Source organism: Chinchilla lanigera, unplaced genomic scaffold, assembly GCF_000276665.1.
Source record: "Chinchilla lanigera isolate Chin_1 unplaced genomic scaffold, ChiLan1.0 scaffold00057, whole genome shotgun sequence".
Lineage (NCBI taxonomy): Eukaryota > Metazoa > Chordata > Mammalia > Rodentia > Chinchillidae > Chinchilla > Chinchilla lanigera.
In genome coordinates, this window is record NW_004955458.1 from 2161502 (window position 1) to 2167501 (window position 6000).

A 6000-nucleotide genomic window follows, 5' to 3' on the forward strand; every position below is an offset into this window, starting at 1 on the left:
GGTGAAGGGATGTACAATTTTGTCTTTTCTGCATCATTTGACATGATCTTATGATGTTTATCCTTGAATCTATTTATGCAGTCTATTATGTTTTTCTGTTTTATATTTTGTGAGCCATCCTCACAAACAGGATGAAGCCAGTTTGATTATGGTGTGTGATCTTTTCAAGGTGCTGTTAAATTTGGGTTGCAAGTATTTTATTAAGGATTTTTGCAAGTATGTTTGTCAAGGATATTGATCCATAATTTTTTTCTGTGTCTTTGTTGGGTCTTGGTATCAACTTGATGTTGGCCTCAAAGAAGGAGTTTGGAAGCATTCCTCCCTTTTCTATTTCATGGAAGAGTTGAAGAATCATTAGTGCTAATGATTCTTTTCATCCTCTTTAAAGGCCAGGAAAAATTCAGCAGTTAAGTCGTCTGCTCTTGGGCTTTTCTTTGCTGGGAAGTGTTTATTATTACTGCTGCAATGTAATTGCTTGCTATTATTATGTGTAGAGTTTTTCACATCTTTTGAAGGGTTGTATGTGTGTCTAGAAATTTACTAATTTCATCTAGATTGTCCAATTTATTAGAATGCACATTTTCAAAGTAGTCCTCAATAATCCTCTGGATTTCAGTAGTGTCTGTTGTAACATTCCCCTTTTCATCTGTAGTTATATTGGTATGTGTCTTCTCTTCCTTTTGGTTAGTTGGCTCAGGGTTTATCAATCTTGTTTATTTTTTCAAAGCACTTTTTGTTTCATTGATCCTATGTATTATTTAGTCTCTGTTTCACTAATTTCAGCCCCTATCTTTATTATGTGTATCCCTTCATCAGGTTTGGTTTCATTTTTTTCCTGTTTTTCCAGAAACTTGAAATTCTTCACTAGGTTGTTCTTTCAGGCCACTCTGATTTTTTGATATAGGCACTCATAGCTATAAGATTCCCTCTTAGAACTGCCTTTCCTCTATCCCAGAGATTCTAGTATATTGTATTTCCATTTTTATTTCTTCTTCAATTTTGGAGGATAGATTTGCTGAGTAAAAGATTCTGCATCCAAAGTTATTTTATTTCCATTGTTCCATGTCCTCCTGGCCCTTAGGGTTTCTGCAGAGAATCCTGAAGTTATTCTGATGGGTCTGTGTCTTGGTTACTTTTCTCTCATTGCTGAGACAAAATACCTGACACCTAGAATTAAGGAAGCAAAGGTTTATTTCACTCACAGTTTGTGGAGGTTTCAGTCCATACTTGGCTGGCTCCAAGGCAGAGTGGCACACAGCACAGGGCAAATGTCCATGGCAGAGGAAAACAGCAAAAACAACAAGAGCAAAAGGCAATTGGAAGAGCAAGCCTCTTCCCCTCCCTTGTATTGTATGCAGGCTGCCTGCCCCAGGATGGGTGTAGCTCACACTCGTAATCCCAGCATTGGACCATTGATCAATCACAAACTCTAGAAGCCTGACCCATGACTGCATGAGGCTTTAGGGGGACATCCAGACACAAACCATAACAGTTTGCCTCTGTAAGTGATTTGTAGTTTTTGCCTTATTGTTTTCAATATTCTTTCCTTGTTCTGTACTCTTGCCATCTTGACTATATGGATGATGTGGAGAGGTTCTTTTCTGTTCTCTCCTGCTTTGAGTTCTGAGTACCTTCCGTACCTGGATTTCTATGTCTTTCCCAAAGCTCAGGAATTTTTCTGATATCATTTCATTAAATAGATATTGTATGCCATTAGTCTAAAGCATGGCACCCTTGTCTACACCAAAAAATTCACAAGTTTTGCCTTTTAGTGATGGCCTGGAGTTCTCAGATATTTTGTACATAATTTCTGGGAATTTTTTCTTTCTTAGCATCTGATTGTACTGTTCCTCCAACATTATCCTCAAGCCCTGAAATTCTGTCTTTTTCTTGGTACTGTGTATTGGTGAAACATCCACTGAGTTTTTGATTTTACTTATTGTGCTTTTCTCTTCCAGGATTTCTGTTTGGTCCAACAGAATCTCTATCATTTTATTAAATTGCTCCTTCATAACCTGCATCATCTTCCTTAATTCATTTAGTTATTTGTATCTTCTAATTCATTGATTATTTCATAAATTAGTCTTTTGAATTGTATGTCTGACACTTCATCTGCTTTGATGTCTTTGCATCCAGTTATTGGTGAAATATGGAAGTCTGGATGAGTGATGTTTCCCTTTTTTATACTTCCTGTGCTTTTATTTGATATGTGTGCATCTGTTAGGATGACTATCTTTTCCACTTTTATTTGTGAGTTCTTTTTAGTATCTAGCCTTCTGTGAGTGGCTTTATGCTGAGAGCTATGAGAGAAGAGAAAATGACAGAAATATGTTGTGTTAGCAGGGACACCCCCTCCTCCCATTCCTGGGAGCCAGGGCTGGCATTTCAGATTATTACATTCCTTTCTCTGCATTGTCTTCAATTTCTCTGTGCTTGTTAGCTTTCCTTTCAGCTCTTTCCTTATTCCTGGAGGTCTTCTTCTCTTTTCCTTTGCTAAGTTGCTGTTTTTCTGGTGTTTCAGTTCCAGGTCCTGGAGAGACTATGATTTGCTACTGGCTCCAATTCTGCCATCTTACATGAGATTATTTTCTAGGCCTCAGCATGGAAGATGGCAGGTCTTAGCCTTGCCTGCATAGCCATGCTGGCTCAAGGAGGCAGTCAAGGAACTAACTGTGCAATCTTCAATAATTTATTCAATAATTTGAGACTACTGCCTCACTTGGGGCTCAAATGTTCAAATCAAATGTTCAGCTTCTGTTCTCAGATTCTCAATTTGCATTGTACCCAAAGGCAAGAAATAGAGTTTGTTGATACCCTGAGTATAGTTTTTGTAAAGAGAGGTAACAGTTGAGAGGTAGTGATTTTGAGCAGGAAGAAATATGTTCCTAATTCCAGATATGAATTATTTCCTCTGACTTTACCTCATCTCTACCTTTAATCCCAAGGTATACACACCCACCCAGGTATTTCCCTTTCCTGCTCAGTGTAATGTAGATAAAGCTAGTTTTGTAAACCAAGCTATATTCTTTGATGACTAGCAGTTCCTGTATCATATGAATGATTTGTTAGTGGAAAATTTACAATTCAGGCTCTTCAAACTTGAACCTCTATCTCTTTCTTGCTAAAGAATTATTTCTTATTCTAAAAAAATGAGTCAATGCTACATACCTGTAATTTTCCTGACATAACTTTCCAAATTTTCTTATTCAGTTTGTAACACTTGTTGATATTGGTTATATACATGCCATTTTTTGATATCTCAGTCATTACATTTAGAAAATATGAAAGGGGAGGAAGAAATCTCTGTTCTTCTATGCCTAAGAAAATTAATCTGCTAGTAATTGGGCATGTTTCCAGAGATCTGCAGGGTGAAATTAAACTAATCTAGAGGACAAACCAATCAGTCCATGAATATGATTTGAACTGAATTTTAACCTTTATGTTATTTCCATGAAGAAAAAACCTACTGGCATTCCCTTGCCATGAGGACAAGAATGAATGGTGCTAAACGTCAGTCTGTCAGTAGCCCGACGAGCTACTACTGAAGTAGCACTGAGCAAATCATTTTTAGCTCAAGTGTCCTCTAGACAGTGAACATTGCATTGGATGGCATCCACTGAAATAAACCTCCGTGAGTTATATTTAACTTGTAGAACTTTTTTGAATAAAGTGTAAGGGGAAGACAAGTGGATATATTTTAGAAGAATGCAGTTAAAATAAGCAGATATAGTTAAGTTGTCATGTAGTCCCTCGGTGTTTACCTTCTTGTACTCACCTCCCCATGACTTACAGAAGCACCCATGCAGAGAACTTTGAAAATAACTCGTATATCATAAAGGGCTTGTCTTTGACCTCTTGGTTTTAAGGAAGGAAATAAAAGTAAGGAGTATTTCAAAGTACAAAATAAAAATCTATGAGTCTTTACTGATATATATAAAGGACTAAGCAAATCAGTAAATAAAGAAATGGAGAATAGACAAATACCCTTTATAGAAGAATTCCAAATGAAGGACTTTAAAACCCCTCTCCACAGTAGAGGCCACTCTCTCCATATGGATGAGTTCAAGAAAGATAGGATCACAATTGCTGTTGTAGGCAACTAGGGATTACCCTTCCTTTTGAGATGGACAGCTAATTAGGTGAGGAAAAATATCTGAGAGTCAAGAAAAAGATTGTAGTACTGTTTTCACTTATCTTTCTGCTTCCAAACATCCCACTTACCTATAGTAATAATATTATTTACCTCTGCCATGCAAGAGGTGGCTTCTAATTATCCATGTTAATTAATATATAATAATTAACAACTGTATTTAGTATTGTTCATTGATTAAGGAGTATTTGACACCTATTAGGTGTTCAATAAATATTGTTGAATGTGTGGATTATAAGGTTAATTTTTCAGTTCCATTCATTTATTTTTTAGTTCCATTCAAATCAATATCTCACTGATGCAATATTTTTCCTTTCTTATTTATTTTTACCCTCATAATGACTCTTTTTTTTTTTCCCCTCATAATGACTCTTAAAGACAGGCAATGGATATGAACAGTGAGACCTTAAACTGTCAGCCTTGAGCACTGCCCAGCACATATGTGGCTCCTTTCTTTCCTAGATGGAAGAGTTTAATGTGTGAATTGACAAAGCTATCATGCATTGGCCCCCCAAAATGTCCGTGTTCTTCCTCCCCCAAACGCCTCCTTTTTCTGTGGCACAGGCAAAAGAGGGTAAATAGGATTCCCTCCTATCTCTCTGTCATCACCTTCTTGGCAACTGTTCTTCGGGATTATGTTGCCCTCTCAATTTATCCTGATTTGTAGCAGGGAATTGTCTTCATCTGGTTGGGCTGCCATGGAGATACCTTAGACTCAATAATTTATAAATTACATACATTTATTTCTCACAATCTTGGCAGCTGAGAAGTCCAAGATCAAGGAATCTGCAAATTCAGTGTCTGGGGAGGGTTTGCTTTTTGCTTCAAAGCTGGGTCTTCTAACTGTGTTCTAAATCATAGAGAGACAAGAAGTGAGGCTTCCTTAAGTCTCTTTTAGAAGGGACTTCTGATCTAATCACCTTGAGGCCCTATATATTAATATATCATATGGTAAATGGACTTTAGGCATCTGAATCTTTTCTATTTTATGGAAAAAATAAAACAAAATTTAAAAACAATAATAGAAGAATAACAACCGTTCATATATATTGCATATTGTTACCTGTAAAGTACTTAGTGAGAGTACAAGGTGTGGGCATAAAATATTCTCCAAATAATATTAGCACAAACCTTCCTTTTCAATGAACTAAGAGAAACTAATAGTATAACTACCTTGAATTTTTTTTCCTTTTCCCTTCCTTCCTTTCCCGTTTCTCTCACTCTGGTTCCTTTTTTCTTTTGGACAGTTTCTTCCCGTTTCACTACTGCGGTCTCAAGTTACATCCATTTACCTATAAAAGCCTCAGGTACAAGCCTTCAGACCGCAGCAGGGTGCATCTCTCACTCACAGCCCATTGTGTGGCACTCACAAACACTCCTGATGCAGTTCCTCCTGACTGATAGTAGAAAGACCACGTCTTCCTCTACTCTTATGTATCTTCCTCCTATGTATTTAAGATAAAATAAATATAATAACAAAGAAGAAAATTTATCCAGCATAAACAAGTGTTCTCATAGGCCACAGGAAAAATATTTCAAAGTATTTCACCAAGTGCCTCCGTCTTTGGTGTTCATAGTTCTAATCTTGTTCCTCATTCCACCTATGTTGAGAAAGATGAATCTTTTCTTTTAACTTCAACTTCATGCATGTCCTCTTTTCACAAACACAGGCTGTTCTTCATCTCGGATTCATCTTTTTCATCTAAAAACACCTATTTCCAATTTTACTTCATTGAATAAAAGAGAATACATTAAATTCTCCAGTAACTTGGTTTGTGAAAGGTTTTGATAGTATTCAGAGTGGACATAAGCACCACTAAGACACAAGCAAATGAGGAAGTATGAGAAAA